Genomic DNA, 22,557 nt, shown 5'->3' with positions numbered 1-22,557 from the left:
ACACTGAAGAGGGACATCCACATACGTGACACACTGAAGAGGGACATCCACATACATGACACACTGAAGAGGGACATCCACATACATGACACACTGAAGAGAGACATCCACATACGTGACACACTGAAAAGGGACATCCACATGCATGAAACACTGAAGAGGGACATCCACATACATGACACACTGAAGAAGGACATCCACATACATGACACACTGAAGAGGGACATCCACATACGTGACACACTGAACAGGGACATCCACATGCATGGCACACTGAAGATGGTCATCCACATACGTGACACACAGAAGATGGACATCCACATATATGACACACTGAAGAGGGACATCCACATACGTGACACACTGAAGAGGGACATCCACATACATAACACACTGATGAGGGAAATCCACATACATGACATACTGAAGAGTGACATCCACATGCATAACACACAGAAGAGTGACATCCACATGCATGACACACTGAAGAGGAACATTCTCATACGTGACACACTGAAGAGGGACATCCACAAACATGACACACTGAAGAGGGACATCCACATATGTGACACACTGAACAGGGACATCCACATGCATGACACACTGAAGAGGGTCATCTACATACGTGACACCCCGAAGATGGACATCCACATAGAAGACACACTGAAGAGGGACATCCACTTACGTGACACACTGAAGAGGGACATCCACATACATAACACACTGATGAGGGAAATCCACATACATGACATACTGAAGAGTGACATCCACATGCATACCACACTGAAGAGTGACATCCACATGCATGATACACTGAAGAGGGACATTCACATACGTGACACACTGAAGAGGGACATCCACATACGTAACACACGGAAGAGGGACATCCACTTATGTGACACACTGAAGAGTGACATCCACATACGGGACACACGGAAGAGGGACATCCACATACATGACATATTGATGAGGGAAATCCACATACATGACACACTGAAGAGTGACATCCACATGCATAACACTCTGAAGAGTGACATCCACATGCATGACACACTGAAGAGGGACATCCACATACGTGACACACTGAAGAGGGACATCCACATGCATGAGACACTGAAGAGTGACATCCATATACATCACACACTGAAGAGGGACATTAACATACGTGACACACTGAAAAGGGACATCCACATACAAGAAACACTAAAGAGTGACATCCACATACATGACACACTGAAGAGAGACATCCACATACATGACACACTGAAGAGTGACATCCACATAAATGACACACTGAAGAAGGACATCCACATAAAATAGAAACACTGAAGAGTGACATCCACATACATGACACACTAAAGCGGGACATCCACATACATAACACACTGATGAGGGAAATCCACATATATGACACACTGAAGAGTGACATCCACATGCATAACACACTGAAGAGTGACATCCACATGCATGACACACTGAAGAGGGACATTCACATATGTGACACGCTGAAGAGGGACATCCACAAACATGACACACAGAAGAGGGACATCCACATACATGACACATTGAAGAGGGACATCCACATACATAACACACTGATGAGGGAAATCCACATACATGACATACTGAAGAGTGACATCCACATGCATAACACACAGAAGAGTGCCATCCACATACATGACACACTGAAGAGGAACATTCTCATACGTGACACACTGAAGAGGGACATCCACAAACATGACACACTGAAGAGGGACATCCACATACGTGACACACTGAACAGGGATATCCACATGCATGACACACTGAAGAGGGTCATCTACATACGTGACACCCCGAAGATGGACATCCACATAGAAGACACACTGAAGAGGGACATCCACTTACGTGACACACTGAAGAGGGACATCCACATACATAACACACTGATGAGAGAAATCCACATACATGACATACTGAAGAGTGACATCCACATGCATACCACACTGAAGAGTGACATCCACATACGTGACACACTGAAGAGGGACATCCACATACGTAACACACGGAAGAGGGACATCCACATATGTGACACAATGAAGAGTGATATCCACATACGGGACACACGGAAGAGGGACATCCACATACATGACATATTGATGAGGGAAATCCACATACATGACACACTGAAGAGTGACATCCACATGCATAACACTCTGAAGAGTGACATCCACATGCATGACACACTGAAGAGGGACATCCACATACGTGACACACTGAAGAGGGACATCCACATGCATGAGACACTGAAGAGTGACATCCATATACATCACACACTGAAGAGGGACATTAACATACGTGACACACTGAAAAGGGACATCCACATACAAGAAACACTAAAGAGTGACATCCACATACATGACACACTGAAGAGAGACATCCACATACATGACACACTGAAGAGTGACATCCACATAAATGACACACTGAAGAAGGACATCCACATAAAAGAGAAACACTGAAGAGTGACATCCACATACATGACACACTGAAGCGGGACATCCAAATACATGATACACTGATGAGGGATATCCACATACATGACATACTGAAGAGTGACATTCACATAGCTGACACACTGAATAGGGACATCCACATACATGACACACTGAAGAGTGGCATCCACATACGTGATACACTGAAGCGTGACATCCACATACGTGACACACTGAAGAGGGACATCCACATACGTGACACACTGAAGAGGGACATCCACATACATGACACACTGAAGAGGGACATCCACATACATAACACACTGAAGAGAGACATCCACATACGTGACACACTGAAAAGGGACATCCACATGCATGAAACACTGAAGAGGGACATCCACATACATGACACACTGAAGAGGGACATCCACATACGTGACACACTGAACAGGGACATCCACATGCATGGCACACTGAAGATGGTCATCCACATACGTGACACACAGAAGATGGACATCCACATATATGACACACTGAAGAGGGACATCCACATACGTGACACACTGAAGAGGGACATCCACATACATAACACACTGATGAGGGAAATCCACATACATGACATACTGAAGAGTGACATCCACATGCATAACACACAGAAGAGTGACATCCACATGCATGACACACTGAAGAGGAACATTCTCATACGTGACACACTGAAGAGGGACATCCACAAACATGACACACTGAAGAGGGACATCCACATATGTGACACACTGAACAGGGACATCCACATGCATGACACACTGAAGAGGGTCATCTACATACGTGACACCCCGAAGATGGACATCCACATAGAAGACACACTGAAGAGGGACATCCACTTACGTGACACACTGAAGAGGGACATCCACATACATAACACACTGATGAGGGAAATCCACATACATGACATACTGAAGAGTGACATCCACATGCATACCACACTGAAGAGTGACATCCACATGCATGACACACTGAAGAGGGACATTCACATACGTGACACACTGAAGAGGGACATCCACATACGTAACACACGGAAGAGGGACATCCACTTATGTGACACACTGAAGAGTGACATCCACATACGGGACACACGGAAGAGGGACATCCACATACATGACATATTGATGAGGGAAATCCACATACATGACACACTGAAGAGTGACATCCACATGCATAACACTCTGAAGAGTGACATCCACATGCATGACACACTGAAGAGGGACATCCACATACGTGACACACTGAAGAGGGACATCCACATGCATGAGACACTGAAGAGTGACATCCATATACATCACACACTGAAGAGGGACATTAACATACGTGACACACTGAAAAGGGACATCCACATACAAGAAACACTAAAGAGTGACATCCACATACATGACACACTGAAGAGAGACATCCACATACATGACACACTGAAGAGTGACATCCACATAAATGACACACTGAAGAAGGACATCCACATAAAATAGAAACACTGAAGAGTGACATCCACATACATGACACACTGAAGCGGGACATCCACATACATGATACACTGATGAGGGATATCCACATACATGACATACTGAAGAGTGACATTCACATAGCTGACACACTGAATAGGGACATCCACATACATGACACACTGAAGAGTGGCATCCACATACGTGATACACTGAAGCGTGACATCCACATATGTGACACACTGAAGAGGGACATCCACATACGTGACACACTGAAGAGGGACATCCACATACATGACACACTGAAGAGGGACATCCACATACATGACACACTGAAGAGAGACATCCACATACGTGACACACTGAAAAGGGACATCCACATGCATGAAACACTGAAGAGGGACATCCACATACATGACACACTGAAGAAGGACATCCACATACATGACACACAGAAGAGGGAAATCCACATAAGTGACTCACTGAAGAGGGACATCCACATACGTGACACACTGAAGAGGGACATCCGCATACATAACACACTGATGAGGGAAATCCACATATATGACACACTGAAGAGTGACATCCACATGCATAACACACTGAAGAGTGACATCCACATGCATGACACACTGAAGAGGGACATTCACATATGTGACACGCTGAAGAGGGACATCCACAAACATGACACACAGAAGAGGGACATCCACATACATGACACATTGAAGAAGGACATCCACATACATAACACACTGATGAGGGAAATCCACATACATGACACACTGAAGAGGGACATCCACAAACATGACACACTGAAGAGTGACATCCACATATATGACACACTGAAGACGGACATTCACATACGTGACACACTGAAAAGGGACATCCACATAAGTGATACAATGAAGAGGGACATCAGCATACATCACACACTGAAGAGGGACATCCACATAAGTGACACACTGAAGAGTGACATCCATATACGTGACACACTAAAGAGTGACATCCATATAAATCAGACACTGAAGAGTGACATCCATATACATGACACACTGAAGAGTGGCATCCACGTACGTGACACACTGAAGAGTGACATCCACATAAGTGACACACTGAAGAGGGACATCCACATACATCACACACTGAAGAGGGACATCAACATACGTGACACACTGAAAAGGGACATCCACATACGTGACACACTGAACAGGGACATCCACATGCATGGCACACTGAAGATGGTCATCCACATACGTGACACACAGAAGATGGACATCCACATATATGACACACTGAAGAGGGACATCCACATACGTGACACACTGATGAGGGACATCCACATACATAACACACTGATGAGGGAAATCCACATACATGACATACTGAAGAGTGACATCCACATGCATAACACACTGAAGAGTGACATCCACATGCATGACACACTGAAGAGGAACATTCTCATACATGACACACTGAAGAGGGACATCCACAAACATGACACACTGAAGAGGGACATCCACATACGTGACACACTGAACAGGGACATCCACATGCATGACACACTGAAGAGGGTCATCTACATACGTGACACCCCGAAGATGGACATCCACATAGAAGACACACTGAAGAGTGACATCCACTTACGTGACACACTGAAGAGGGACAACCACATACATAACACACTGATGAGGGAAATCCACATACATGACATACTGAAGAGTGACATCCACATGCATACCACACTGAAGAGTGACATCCACATGCATGACACACTGAAGAGGGACATTCACATACGTGACACACTGAAGAGGGACATCCACATACGTAACACATGGAAGAGGGACATCCACATATGTGACACACTGAAGAGTGACATCCACATACGGGACACACGGAAGAGGGACATCCACATACATGACATATTGATGAGGGAAATCCACATACATGACACACTGAAGAGTGACATCCACATGCATAACACTCTGAAGAGTGACATCCACATGCATGACACACTGAAGAGGGACATCCACATACGTGACACACTGAAGAGGGACATCCACATGCATGAGACACTGAAGAGTGACATCCATATACATCACACACTGAAGAGGGACATTAACATACGTGACACACTGAAAAGGGACATCCACATACAAGAAACACTAAAGAGTGACATCCACATACATGACACACTGAAGAGAGACATCCACATACATGACACACTGAAGAGTGACATCCACATAAATGACACACTGAAGAAGGACATCCACATAAAAGAGAAACACTGAAGAGTGACATCCACATACATGACACACTGTAGCGGGACATCCACATACATGATACACTGATGAGGGATATCCACATACATGACATACTGAAGAGTGACATTCACATAGCTGACACACTGAATAGGGACATCCACATACATGACACACTGAAGAGTGGCATCCACATACGTGATACACTGAAGCGTGACATCCACATACGTGACACACTGAAGAGGGACATCCACATACGTGACACACTGAAGAGGGACATCCACATACATGACACACTGAAGAGGGACATCCACATACATGACACACTGAAGAGAGACATCCACATACGTGACACACTGAAAAGGGACATCCACATGCATGAAACACTGAAGAGGGACATCCACATACATGACACACTGAAGAAGGACATCCACATACATTACACACAGAAGAGGGAAATCCACATAAGTGACTCACTGAAGAGGGACATCCACATACGTGACACACTGAAGAGGGACATCCGCATACATAACACACTGATGAGGGAAATCCACATATATGACACACTGAAGAGTGACATCCACATGCATAACACACTGAAGAGTGACATCCACATGCATGACACACTGAAGAGGGACATTCACATATGTGACACGCTGAAGAGGGACATCCACAAACATGACACACAGAAGAGGGACATCCACATACATGACACATTGAAGAGGGACATCCACATACGTGACACACTGAAGAGGGACATCCACATACAAAACACACTGATGAGGGAAAACCACGTACATGACACACTGAAGAGGGACATCCACAAACATGACACACTGAAGAGTGACATCCACATATGTGAAACACTGAAGAGGGGCATCCACATATGTGACACACTGAAAAGGGACATCCACATACATGACACATTGATGAGGGAAATCCACAAACATGACACACTGAAGAGTGACATTCACATACATGACACACTGATGAAGGACATCCACATACGTGACACACTGATGAGTGACATCCACATACATGACACACGGAAGAGTGACATCCACATAAATGACACACTGAAGAAGGACATCCACATAAATGAGACACTGAAGAGTGACATCCACATACATGACACACTGAAGCGGACATCCACATACATGATACACTGATGAGGGACATCCACATACATGACACACTGAAGAGTGACATTCACATAGCTGACACACTGAATAGGGACATCCACATACATGACACACTGAAGAGTGGCATCCACATACGTGACACACTGAAGCGTGACATCCACATACGTGACACACTGAAGAGGGACATCCACATACATGACACACTGAAGAGGGACATTCACATATGTGACACACTGAAGAGGGACATCCACAAACATGGCACACTGAAGAGTGGCTTCCACATATGTGGCACACTGAAGAGTGACATCCACATACATGACACACTGAAGTGGGACATCCACATACATGATACACTGATGAGGGACATCCACATACATGACACACTGAAGAGTGGCATCCACATACGTGACACACTGAAGAGTGGCATCCAAGTACGTGACACACTGAAGAGGGACATCCACATACATAACACACTGATGAGGGAAATCCACATACATGACATACTGAAGAGTGACATCCACATGCATACCACACTGATGAGGGAATTCAACATACATGACATACTGAAGAGTGACATCCACATGCATAATACACTGAAGAGTGACATCCACATGCATGACACACTGAACAGGGACATTCACATACGTGACACACTGAAGAGGGACATCCACATACGTAACACATGGAAGAGGGACATCCACATATGTGACACACTAAAGAGTGACATCCACATACGTGACACACGGATGAGGGAAATCCACATACATAACACATTGATGTGGGAAATCCACATACATGACACACTGAAGAGTGACATCCACATGCATACCACACTGAAGAGTGACATCCACATGCATGACACACTGAAGAGGGACATTCACATACGAGACACACTGAAGAGGGACATCCACATATGTGACACACTGAAGAGTGACATCCACATACGGGACACACGGAAGAGGGACATCCACATACATGACACATTGATGAGGTAAATCCACATACATGACACACTGAAGAGTGACATCCGCATGCATAACACACTGAAGAGTGACATCCACATGCATGACACACTGAAGAGGGACATCAACATACGTGACACACTGAAGAGGGACATCCACATGCATGAGACACTGAAGAGTGACATCCATATACATCACACACTGAAGAGGGACATCAACATACGTGACACACTGAAAAGGGACATCCACATACGTGACACACTAAAGAGTGACATCCACATACATGACACACTGAAGAGTGACATCCACATACATGACACACTGAAGAGTGGCATCCACGTACATGACACACTGAAGAGTGACATCCACATCAGTGACACACTGAAGAGGGACATCCACATACATCACACACTGAAGAGGGACATCAACATACGTGACACACTGAAAAGGGACATCCACATACGTGACACACTGAATAGAGACATCCACAAACATGACACACTGAAGAGCGGTATCCACATACGTGACACACTGAAGAGGGACATCCACATACATGACACACTAAAGAGAGACATCCACATACGTGACACACTGAACAGGGACATCCACATGCATGACACACTGAAGAGGGACATCCACATACATGACACACTGAAGAAGGACATCCACATACATGACACACAGAAGAGGGAAATCCACATAAGTGACTCACTGAAGAGGGACATCCACATACGTGACACACTGAAGAGGGACATCCGCATACATAACACACTGATGAGGGAAATCCACATATATGACACACTGAAGAGTGACATCCACATGCATAACACACTGAAGAGTGACATCCACATGCATGACACACTGAAGAGGGACATTCACATATGTGACACGCTGAAGAGGGACATCCACAAACATGACACACGGAAGAGGGACATACACATACATGACACACTGAAGAGGGACATCCACATAAGTGAGACACTGAAGAGTGACATCCACATACATTACACACTGATGAGGGAAATCCACATACATGACACACTGAAGAGGGACATCCACAAACATGACACACTGAAGAGTGACATCCACATATGTGAAACACTGAAGAGGGGCATCCACATATGTGACACACTGAAGAGGGACATCCACATACATGACACATTGATGAGGGAAATCCACAAACATGACACACTGAAGAGTGACATTCACATACATGACACACTGATGAAGGACATCCACATACGTGACACACTGATGAGGGACATCCACTTACATGACACACTGAAGAGTGACAACCACATAAATGACACACTGAAGAGGGACATCCACATAAATGAGACACTGAAGAGTGACATCCACATACATGACACACTGAAGCGGGACATCCACATACATGATACACTGATGAGGGACATCCACATACATGACACACTGAAGAGTGACATTCACATAGCTGACACACTGAAGAGGGACATCCACATACATGACACACTGAAGAGTGGCATCCACATACTTGACACACTGAAGAGTGACATCCACATACGTGACACACTGAAGAGGGACATCCACATACATGACACACTGAAGAGGGACATTCACATATGTGACACACTGAAGAGGGACATCCACATATGTGACACACTGAATAGTGACTTCCACAAACATGGCACACTGAAGAGTGGCTTCCACATACGTGGCACACTGAAGAGGGACATCCACATACGTGACACACTGAAGAGTGACATCCACATATGTGACACACTGAAGAGGGACATCCACATGCATGAAACACTGAAGAGGGACATCCACATACATGACACACTGAAGAGGGACATTCACATATGTGACACACTGAAGAGGGACATCCACGTATGTGACACACTGAATAGTGACTTCCACAAACATGGCACACTGAAGAGTGGCTTCCACATATGTGGCACACTGAAGAGGGACATCCACATACGTGACACACTGAAGAGTGACATCCACATATGTGACACACTGAAGAGGGACATCCACATGCGTGAAACACTGAAGAGGGACATCCACATACATGACACACTGAAGAGTGACATCCATATATGTGACACACTGAAGAGGGACATCCACATGCATGAGACACTGAAGAGTGACATCCACATACATGACACACTGAAGAGGGACATCCACATACATGACTAACTGAAGAGTGACAACCACATACGTGACACACTGAAGAGTGACATACACATACATGACTCACTGAAGAGTGACATACACATACATGACTCACTGAAGAGTGACATCCACATACGTGACACACTGAAGAGGGACATCCACATACATGACACACTGAAGAGTGGCATCCACTTGCATGACACACTGAAGAGGGACATCCACATACATGACACTCTGAAGAGTGACATCCACATATGTGCAGCAAAATTCTAAAGATATTAATTCATGTAAATGACCTTATTGTATCCAAAATACAGACTCCCAACAGTTGTCTACATGCCAAATGCCTCTGTTCCACCCCGTTCTCTTTTACCATTGTAGGTTACTTACCTTTGGCCTCCTTTCCTCTTCATTTCCTCTTAGTCTTCCGTCCTACTGAGTCTGTGTCTGCTGCTCCTGGCTCCTAACCGTGACAGACATCATTATCAGTGCTGGATTAACAACTGAGCAGAGCATTGGCCCAGGGGTCCCCCCACACAGGATGCCCTCACACATACTGTAGCTACATTATCAGTGTTTGGGGGCACTGTGGCATAATGTGCAATAATGTGAACTTGGAGCTCTTGCAGTGCTGGGAGTATTTGCACATTATACTTTTAAATAACATTACCAGTATACAGTATAATTTTGACAGGTTTATTCCCAGTGCTCCCAACAACCTTAATCTGACCCTGGTCATGATACTGAGACATCTGCACTGCCGCGGCTGCCTGTCTGCTCATGGCTCCTGCCTGATGCTGCAGGACACCTGGGGGTGGGTGGTAATATGTTCTGACAAGTCCATGCCGTACCCAGTGGAGCAGTTTGGAGCTCTGCTGATTGGCTGGAGCACGCCCTGGATCTCTGGGGAGAGAGGGGAGCACACTCTCCTCGCCTTGCACTTGTGATTGGCCAGAGCGCATTCTAGTGCAAGGGGGGGGGGAGTGGGAAAGCACACTCTCCTCCGCTTGCTCTGCTGATTGGACAGAACATGTCCTGGAGCAGGGGGGGAGAGCGGGAAAGCACACTCTCCTCCCCTTGCACTTGTGATTGGCCAGAGCGTGTCCTGGAGCAGGGGGGGGGAGTGGGAAAGCACACTCTCCTTTCCTTGCCATGCTAATTGGCAAGAGCACATTCTGGCGAAGGGGCTCGAGTGGGGAAAATATACTCTCCTCCCTTTACTCTGCTGATTGGTAGAAGCATATACTGGAGCAGGGGGGAGGGCAGGAAAGCACTCTCCTTCCCTTGCTCTGCTGATTATCTAGAGCGTGTCCTGCGGGAATAAACTTTTTTTTTTTTCACTGCACTTTCATTGTGCGTCACACTTTATGAACCAACCCGTGACACACTAAGGTGTCGCACACACTTTGAGAAGCTCTGGGCTACAGCACCTTATTTCTTCAATCACTTTTGCAACAGTTTTCACAAATAACCCCATTACATAGTTTTGATTGCACTTCTCCAGCCCTGACCAAGCTAATCTATTTCAAATGTGTCCCCTAATTGCTTACCTTAATAATGAATTTATTTAACAAGAGCCCGGCTTTGTCATCAACCATAAACATTTTCTACATATCAATATAAATGTAATATTTAGCCAAACGTATTTAAATACAGCTGGAGCCTGAGCATTTGGTTCTACATTATTGACTTGTGCTCACTGTTACCCAGAGGCATATATTATACTTTTTACAATAAATCTGCCATGGTTTGGGCTGGATAATTACCTGGACTCCGAAAGCCTCTAAATATAAAACGCATCTAAAAAAAAAACCCTCAATGATGTGTTTTATATATTTTTCATATAAATTTACTATCGATCTCTTCATTACAGGCTGGCCTGATTCGTATTTTTGCATGGCTAAAATTCAATTTGCAGTCTCTGAATGTGTCATAAACTTTCATAAAGTTCTACTTTGGCACCTCTCCTCCCAACGTATAAATCTGTTTTAAATTTCCTTAATAACATGTGATGATGTATAAAGTAACTGGAATCAATATTTTAATGATTTTCTAAATCCTATCTAATGAGCTCCAAGCAATGCTAAACAGTAGTTATTTCCCACTAGTAGGATGAAGGTTAAAGCATATACTGTGCGTCTATCACATTATACAGTAATCCTGGCAATAAGTAATCAGGAACATTCAATACTGCAGCTAAGATTTCTGGGTGATTTCATGATCAAAACTAAAGCAGCTCTCAGACACCCGGCTTGTAGATACTTATTAAAGAAAAAAAACTTGTGCTGAAATTCTGTTCTTCAGTTAAACAAGTACTGTATCTGCCATTAAAGAGGCAACTTCAATCACATGCTGTAAATAGGTAAAGGTTTATTAATCAAACAAAAAAATAACTTTTAACTGACAGTAACTAAATTAATTGATTCCACCTATTTTTGTGAAGTTATGTCACATTTTTACATCTCACCGTATTAATAGGCAAACCTCGGTGTATTGTGTCAGCACTGCTGGGGTATTGGAAACTTCTAACAATATTTCTCACATACTGTAGATGAATGTTATGATTTAGCTACTGTACTTGGCCCAATGAGCCTTTGTCAGCCCGCCCCCCCCCCTCTCCACCCATTCCATCACAAGTTCTTTTCTGATATATGAATAAAAAAAGTTTTTTGTAGCGCTCAACCTTCTCGTTCCGTCCAATAATATATGAATGGCTAATTGTCAAATAAATGACTAATTATCATTAAAATTGAAACAAATAGATTCTGATGGTGTAAATTGAGTACCATATGAAAAAGATAAGATATTGATATCTCACTAGTATGAAAATCCCAATTGGTAGGAATGTACAATGTAACAAAATGGTAACCAGTACGCGTATGTATCAAAGTATCACAAAATTATTTATTCACTAAACCAAGGATAGTTAAAACTGGTGCACAAATATAAGATGGTCTCTGTATCTTTCAACCATGTAGGATGAGTGGTAAATCGGAAATCCAATGGTTAAATAGTTCCTGTCCAATGTCACTGCTTAATCAAAACAAAACAAAACAAAACAATCTGCGGCGTCCCGCTAATATAGAAAAAATGATAATGGTTGAATTACGGTGCCCGGGATGATGTTCCTGGGGTCAGGGAGTACAGTGTAGCCTTGATGGGGAGAGGCTAGTTCTCTACAGTGCGTGTAGTTAAATGGCATCAATGTCGGAGGGTGCCCGATATGTCACGCCACCTCCGACATACAACGCCACAGCATGCGCTGAGGTCGGGGGCCGGGACACCACGGTCACACCGCTCGTGAGAGTAATGTGCCGTGTGTCTCCCTTTGCCGACCTGGGACTCACCTCTCTACCCTGAAGGGCACCGCTCCTAGCCCTGCCAGCTCCGGCTTCCACACTTCTGCGGCGCTGTCTTCCTGGGTTGGTCACGTGACTACGACGGTGTTGTACGTTGATGTCTCTTGGAAACAGTAGTGTCCTGTGAGGCCGGTGCCTGCTGACTCCGAGTCCAGGAACGCAAGCTGTCAGCCCCCCGCTGCTCCTGCTGAGCAACAGCAGCCAAGATCTACCTGCCGACGCCGCCGATAGCAGGTAGATAGGCGTCGGCAGGTAGATCTTGGCTGCTGTTGCTCAGCAGGAGCAGCGGGGGGCTGACAGCTTCCGTTCCCGGACTCGGAGTCAGCAGGCACTGGCCTCACAGGACGCTACTGTTTCCAAGAGACATCAACGTACAACACCGTCGTAGTCATGTGACCAACCCGGGAAGACAGCATCACAGAAGTGTGGAGGCCTGAGCCGGCAGGGCTAGGAGCGGTGCCCTTCAGGGTAGAGAGGTGAGTCCCAGGTCGGCAAAGGGAGACACACGGCACATTACTCTCACGAGCGGTGTGACCGTGGTGTCCCGGCCCCCAACCTCAGCGCACGCTGTGGCGTTGTATGTCGGAGGTGGCGTGACATATCGGGCACCCTCCGACATTGATGCCAATTAGCTACACACACTGTAGAGAACTAGCCTCTCCCCATCAAGGCTACACCGTACTCCCTGACCCCAGGAATATCATGCCAGACACCGTAATTCATCAACCATTATCATTTTTCTATATTAGCGGGACGCCGCAGATTGTTTTGTTTTGTTTTGTTTTGATTATGCAGTGACATTGGACAGGAACTATTTAACCATTGGATTTCCGATTTACCACTCATCCTACATGGTTGAAAGATACAGAGACCATCTTATATTTGTGCACCAGTTTTAACTATCCTTGGTTTAGTGAATAAATATTTTTGTGATACTTTGATACACACGCGTACTGGTTACCATTCTGTTACATTGTACATTCCTACCAATTGGGATTTTCATACTAGTGAGATATCAATATCTTATCTTTTTCATATGGTACTCAATTTACACCATCAGAATCTATTTGTTTCAATTTAATGATAATTAGTCATTTATTTGACAATTAGCCAGTCATATATTATTGGACGGAACGAGAGGGTTGAGCGCTACAAAAAACTTTTTTTATTCATGTTTAATATATATAGGTGGGGATACCTATAAGTTGTTAGCAGCTTACCTCCTTTAAAGAGCTCAGTGCGCAGGATTATTTTACTTTTCTGATATATGACCAGTCTGTCCCTTTCTCTAATTTATGCTTCATCTAACCCAGCTCCTACAGTATGCCCCACTGAGATTCACTCAATTTGGGATATTAAAGGTGTTGGAAATGATGTGCAAGTGTTGATATTGCAGAGTTGTGTAGGCACACAACAGCAGATGACTCACACTATGAGCAGCCCAGTTACTTAACCAGTGGTGATGGTTTATTTAGAGATAGTAGGTACAGCCGTACTCACTGTTACATGCACACTGGTGATGGAGCGGAGCTTTAGCGAAGCAGGGTTCTATACAGCTCACCAGCCAGTGACGGTATGCTGCAAACAGGTAGTGGTGCAGGATGCTGGAACAGCTTCATAGGCAGGTAACTGATAGGACAGGTCTCTGATAGGAGCTAAGTAGGAGACTTCTATCTCCCACCATGTCACTCTACAGAGTACAGGCAAGATGGTCCCTGCACATGCTCAGTTGTGAGCTTAGTGGCCATCTTGGAACAGGGCACGCAGCCTCCCTGTAGGGACAAAAAGACTGCAGTGTGCGCTACTCCTCTTTCAACAAAACGGTTATATGTGGGTGTTCTGAGTGAGTGTGCATCATGAGGTGTCTGAGGGGTGTTTCCTGGTGGGGGGAGCTTGAGGGGCATGTGTGGAACTTTGAGGGGTGTTTAAGTGCACACGTGGGACCTGTTTTAAGGGCATGTGGCAACTCTTACTTTGAATAAATGCATTATTTATCTTCTTACTGAGGTTACGGGTAATATGTGGTCATCTTGAAGGTTAGAGGGCCCTTGTAGTGTGTTTGGTCACCAATCACCGAGCTAACTTATAGGACACATTCATGAACAACTGGGTCACAGGATAAGGGTGATCTTATTCTCATTGTACTCAGGACACTGAAGCAAATGTCTTACTGGTTGGCATTAGTTACAGGATACATTTCTGTACACAACCTATCATCAATGGCCCTTCAGTTTTGTGTGTACGTGAACCCAACAATTCTGCTTTGTTAATCGCAATTCATTACCTTTTACGCATTCATTTTACTGTAAAAGTATATTTTAAAGATGTTACCATGTGGCGCTAATACTGTACGCCTTCCTGCCTATGTATTAACTCTTTCTCCTCAGTTTTTTAAATGAAAGGCAACACTCTGCTATGTTCACGTAAGTCAGTAGTTGCAGCTCTGTGCTCCCATTCTGACTTATGACATAAGCAGAGGGTCAGAGTCAGAATAGGAGGACAGAGCTGGGGGCTCGTCAGGGGGCCTGCTGTCGGCACGCTGCCTGCCACAGGTCTACTGGTTTCAGGGATGGCTGTAGGGCAAGGTACTTGAGGCAGTTGCCTAAGGCTGCAAGGTTACATTACTGTAAGATTCATTGATGAGCTACAACAGGAGCACATCAGCAATGCCTTTTTATGTGCACAAGTCAGCTCGCTGGCCCGTCTAGCGCATTCAAAGGTGAGCGCCCACTTCTTCATTCAATAATCTTATCCTGCAAAACCAAATCCAATAGGTTGCTGAACTTTTGTGCAGTAAACGAACAATGGAAATAAATATCTTGGGATTTATTGTATTTGTTAACAGTTACTTATAATAGCACCAGCAAATTCCGTTACGCTTTACAATTGAAAAACAATAAAAAAAAAACAAGACTGGGTCACAGAGCGGTAAGAGGGCCCTGCTCGCAAGCTTACAATCTATAGGGGAAGTAATAAATGTATTTAGAAAAAGTAAATACGTGAAATCCGTTTTATGCGCATTGAATACCGCCAGGGAGTCCCATTACTTTCAGGAGGTATGTGAAACATTAAAGAGGGTCAAACAAACATCTTTTACTAGTTTTGTTCATAGGGAAGGCAGGTAATTGTATCAGTTCTACGGCACATAATCTAATTGCAAATTCAGATTAGTTGACTTGCTCTCTGTATGGAAACGGTGTCACATTTATGTAGAACGTGCTGCCTATTTTTATGTCTTTACAAGATGATGATATATTTAGTTTAAAAAAAAAACGTTAACACATGGAATGATAACTTAATAACTAATGCATAAGAACATCCTAATCTAAAACAAACGTGTTTGACAGTTGTTTGACATTAATATCCAACCACTGAGGCATAGTTTCCATGGGCGCAGCAGCCCACTGTAATTGCTTTCTTCTTTGCCAAAATCACTAAATTGTGTTATTATTTTTATAGAGCGGATTGTACACATTACCTGTAACAGGCAGGGCCATAACTAGGGGTGTGCGAGTGGTGCCATTGCACGGATCGCTTCCCCTCGGCCCCTGCGTCTGGCTAGTATCGCTGCTGCAGTGCTGCCAAGAGTACACTTTGGATGGTCCAGGCAGGCACCCTGCAGTCTGTACAGCCGCTCGTAGAATCCTCAGGATCTTCCAGACAGTGCAGCCCTTCCCGGTGCAAGAGGCTCCGCACCACCCACAGCTATAGCGAGCGGCCATGATGATGGTCGCGATGGTCAAGACCATCGCGACCATCGGGCTTGCTATGAGACTCTTATGGTAGGGTCTCATTCATCGCAAGCCCCAGAGAGCTTTCGGCTCTAACAGAGCCAGACGCTCTCCACTGACATCACTTGTGATGTCAGTGGGGCCACCTCCAAATGGCAGGTGTTCTCATGGGAACGCCTCCGTTTGGGTAGCCACCCCCTTGGCCCACCCACCAAAGGAGGCGAGCTGTCACTCAACATCGAAAGCTCGCCCCCTTTGGTGCGAGACCCGGAGCGACGGAGTGCCCGTCGATAGCCGGGTCTTGCGCATGCGCACGACGGAGCTGGCTCCGTCGTGCGCATGCGCTGTGGGCTACCATCGACCCAGTTGCGAGAGCTCAGTGCTTGCGACCGGGTCTGAATCAGGCCCTAGGTCCTGTGTCTCTCCAGTACCAGCCCAGTGTCTAGTCTATGTCTCTCCGGTCGCAGCCCAGAGTTCAGTCTATGTCTCTCCAGTAACAACCTGGAGTCCAGTCAACACTTCTCCAGTACATGCTCAGAGTCTAGCTAACATCTCTTCTACGATAACCACCCTGAGTCCTATCCTCACTTCTCAGAACCAGCCAGAGAACCACTCCACATCTCTTCAGATTCTGCACGAATAACTAAATAACTTTCTCTAGAGTTAGGGCGGACTTTGGCTTAGCGTGTAATGGCCGTCCTTCTTCATCTATTATTTCAGCCAAGTTTTGCTTCCAAAACTCTAGAACCACTGAGACTGGGCTACTATATGTGCAGGAATTACATTAAACGCCCAAGCTTTCAGCACATAGCTGCATCCGGAACACCAGACCCAGACACTAGATCTGGGATACAAATTCAGCCACCCGTGTCTGTGACATATATATATATATATATATGCACTGTATATATATATATATATATATATATATATCGATTGTTATTCCTTCTCCAGAAGAAAAGCAACAAGTATATATTTAATTTTATATCAATGGCAGTTACGCAGCACGATATGTTTTGTGTATAAGTATATATATATAGAGAGAGAGAGAGAGAGAGAGAGAGAGAGAGAGATCAAGTAGAAAGGTGGAACATGAGGGATCCCTGTCCAAAAGACAGATTTACTGTTACGCTTACTATACAAGTGTACTTGTGGTACGGCGCTTGTCTCCTCTCTCTTTTTCTAATATATATTGTCGAAGCTGGATTATTGGCTGAGACAAGATCAGTTTAAAATTGAATCGCAGCAACACCATCTTGCGACTGGCCACAAGACGCCATCTTGGAAATGAGATCGCAAGACGCCATTACTATTAGCATCATGCGATTGCATCTGTGGCCATCGCCAAAAGTTACGGTGATTCATCAAAAGCCCATTTCATGACTTTACGTAGTTTGGGTGCTCTGGATAAGGGGCCTGATTCAGAGCCGCTCGTAAGCGGCCGCTCGTTCACTCCGAGCTATGTTCGCACATCTGCGCATGCGTATGGGTCGTAATGCGCATGCGCCAACCAGTCATTGCGGTCGGAAATAGAGCGCTCGCAAAATAGCGAGTGCCTGCTAATTTGAGTGACAGGATGAGGCGTTTGTGGGTGGTAACAGGGGAAGGTGCTTGAAAACGGGGAGTGGTGATCCAAACGCAGGCGTGCCAAACGGTCAAAACGGGCGTTTTAAGGGTGTGCATAATTAACAAAGCAGCGTCATCGACCACGTCACTTGGTTGTTTCTTAGCCTGAACTGTTCGCATGTTTGCGGTAGGAAAATCCTACTACAAGCACTGCGAGCAGTTCAGATGCCTTTCGATGTACTCGATTAATCAAATAAATAGCGGATATGACGTAGGATGCGAGCGGCCAGGGGCGTCTTTACAAAATAGCGAGCACATGTTTCGTTCGCTCGCTCAGACATAGAGGCGTCAACAGACCGCAAAGAGCGAGCGCTCAATTTAAATAGCCGCCCCCTTTTTCTGAACGAGCGAGCGCAAATAGCGTCCGGCTCTGAATCAGGCCCAAAGTGTATATTATTAATAATTCCCCTAAAGGATATATTTCAGAAATGGCTGTACAGTATGTCAAAATTGGATTGCATTAGCTAAACTGAGCAAATGGCCACGTGACAACTAGCCTGTGTAGACAAGCTTCATGGACATAACGTCTGCTCTCGCTCCAGGTGGCCCTGCTTGAATACAGCAAGAGGGTCGTTTGTAGCACCTTACATTAGCAGTAGGGGTGAGCGGGTTCGGATTTCTGAAATCCGAACCCCCCCGAGCCCCCCCGATCCGAGGCCGATCCGAGTCAGGCTCGACTTTTCCCGCCTGACTCGGATCTGAAATCGAGGCAAAACGTCATCATCCCGCCTTCCGGGTCTCGCGGGTTTTGGATCCTATATAAGGTACCCACGTCAGCGCCATTTTCTCACTCGGCTGTGGACAGTGAAGAGGGAGGGTGGGAGTTAGGGCTGGCTGGGCTGTGTAGTGTAGTGTAATGCAGAGTAGTGTTGTGTTGTGCTGTGCTGTGCTGTGCTGCTGTTGTCCACTACTTCAAAGTCCATAGGGGCTGGCTGTGTTGTGCTGTGCTGCTGTTGTTAATAGGGGCTGTGTCCACTACTTCAAAGTCCATAGGGGCTGGGTGGACTGTGTTGTGCAGTCAGTTCTCCATAGGGGCTGTGTCCACTCCAAAGTCCTGTGCAGTGTCCCAGTCCTAAAGGGGTGCTGTAGTGTTGTCCAGGGGGTGCTCTGTCCTTCAGGGGTGCTCCCCACAAGTGCTAAAAAAATAATATTTTTTCTGTGTTTGTGAATTGTGTGCGCAGTAGCCGCACGTGCATCAATAAAGTAGTGCCAAGTGTGCGCCCGTGTCATAAGTAAAGGGCCAGCTGGCTTGACCATTAAAGGGTGCTGTAACCCCCAAAGTACACTCCAGTCCAAACCCCCAAAAAAAATATTTTCTGTGTTTGTGAATTGTGTGCGCAGTAGCCGCACGTGCATCAACAAAGTAGTGCCAAGCGTGCGCCTGTGTCATAAGTAAAGGGCCAGCTGGCTTGACCGTTAAAGGGTGCTGTAACCCCCAAAGTACACTCCAGTCCAAACCAAAAAAAATAATATTTTCTGTGTTTGTGAATTGTGTGCGCAGTAGCCGTACGTGCATCAACAAAGTAGTGCCAAGCGTGCGCCTGTGTCATATGTAAAGGGCCGGCTGGCTTGACCGTTAAAGGGTGCTGTAACCCCCAAAGTAGACTCCAAACCAAATAAAAAAATATTTTCTGTGTTTGTGAATTGTGTGCGCAGTAGCCGCACGTGCATCAACAAAGTAGTGCCAAGCGTGCGCCTGTGTCATAAGTAAAGGGCCGGCTGGCTTGACCGTTAAAGGGTGCTGTAACCCCCAAAGTACACTCCAGTCCAAACCAAGAAAAAAATATTTTCTGTGGTTGTGACTTGTGTGCACTGTGGCTGCACGTGCATCAACAAAGGAACACCACCACTTTTACTAAACAATTGACCCTCCAACAGTCCCTAGCGATGAGGATGAAGTACGACAGCAGTCATCCTGAAGCAAAACGTATAACTGAGGCTTTGACTGCTATGTTGGTGTTAGACGTGGGACCGGTATCCGCCATTAGTGCAGTGGAATTTAGACAATTGATGGAGGTAGTGTGTCCCCGGTTCCAAATCCGATCTAGATTCCACCTGCATCCTCAAAGCAGCAGCGACAAGCGTGCGTCTGTCTGTTAAAGGGTGGTGTAACCCTCAAAGTGCGCTCCACAAACAATTAAAAAATTCTTTTTTTTTTTTCTGTCTTTGTGAAATGTGTGGGCTGTAGCCGCACCTGCATCCTTAAAGCAGCAGCGACAAGCGTGCGTCTGTCTGTTAAAGGATTACATCGGTGACAGCATCCAAGTAGGCATGTCAGACAGTCCGTACCTGTACTGGCAGGAAAAAGAAGCAATTTGGAGGTCCCTGTACAAACTGGCTCTATTTTACCTGAGTTGTCCCCCCTCCAGTGTGTACTCCGAAAGAGTGTTTAGTTCAGCCGGTAACCTTGTCAGCAAAAGGCGTAGGAGGTTGCTTCCACAAAATGTGGAGAAGATGATGTTCATAAAATGAATTATCAACTCTTCCAGGGAGACCAGCCTCCAGAACGTACAGAGGGACCTGTGGTTGTGGATTCCAGCGGGGACGAATTAATACTCTGTGAGGATGAGGATGTACACAACACTGAAGAGGGTGAGGAATCGGAGGATGAGGACGACATCTTGCCTCCGTAGAGCCAGTTTGTGCAGGGACAGATTAATTGCCAGCTTGTTTTGTGGGGGCCCAAACGAACCAATCATTTCATCCACAGTCATGTGGCAGACCCTGGCGCTGAAATGTTTGGTTTGTTAAAGTGTGCATGTCCTGTTTATACAACATAAGGGTGGGTGGGAGGACAATTCCATCTTGCACCTCTTTTTTTTCTTTTAATTATGTACTGTTTGGGGCCTAGTTTTTCAAACTGCCATCCTGTCTGCCACTGCAGTGTCACTCCTAGATGGACCACGTGTTTGTGCCGCCCACTCATATCTCTTAGCATAGTCATCCAGCTACCTCGGTGCAACCTTTTGGATATAAAAACACTATTGTGAGGTGTGAGGTGTTCAGAATAGACTGGAAATTAGTGGAAATTAAGGTTATTGAGGTTAATAATAGCATAGGAGCAGAAAAACACACAAATTCTGTGATTTTAGCTATTTTTATGCTTTTTTTAAAAAAAATACAGATCCAAAACACAAAACCCAGAACCCAAAACACGGAAGGGTGGTTTTGGCAAAACCAATCCAGATCCAAAACACGAAGAAAGATCCAGATCCAAAACCAAAACACGAAAAGTGGCCGGTGCACACCCCTAATTAGCAGGCTTCCTACAATAAAATACCTTCAAAGCCAAGAGTGTTATCTGAGGTTTGGGTCTTGTAGCTGTGCTAATTTGCATCCACACAGGCCCTGGGAG

The sequence above is a fragment of the Taudactylus pleione genome, unplaced genomic scaffold, assembly GCF_031769625.1.
Source record: "Taudactylus pleione unplaced genomic scaffold, aTauple2 ptg000360l, whole genome shotgun sequence".
NCBI lineage: Eukaryota > Metazoa > Chordata > Amphibia > Anura > Myobatrachidae > Taudactylus > Taudactylus pleione.
This window is presented reverse-complemented; position numbering follows the sequence as displayed.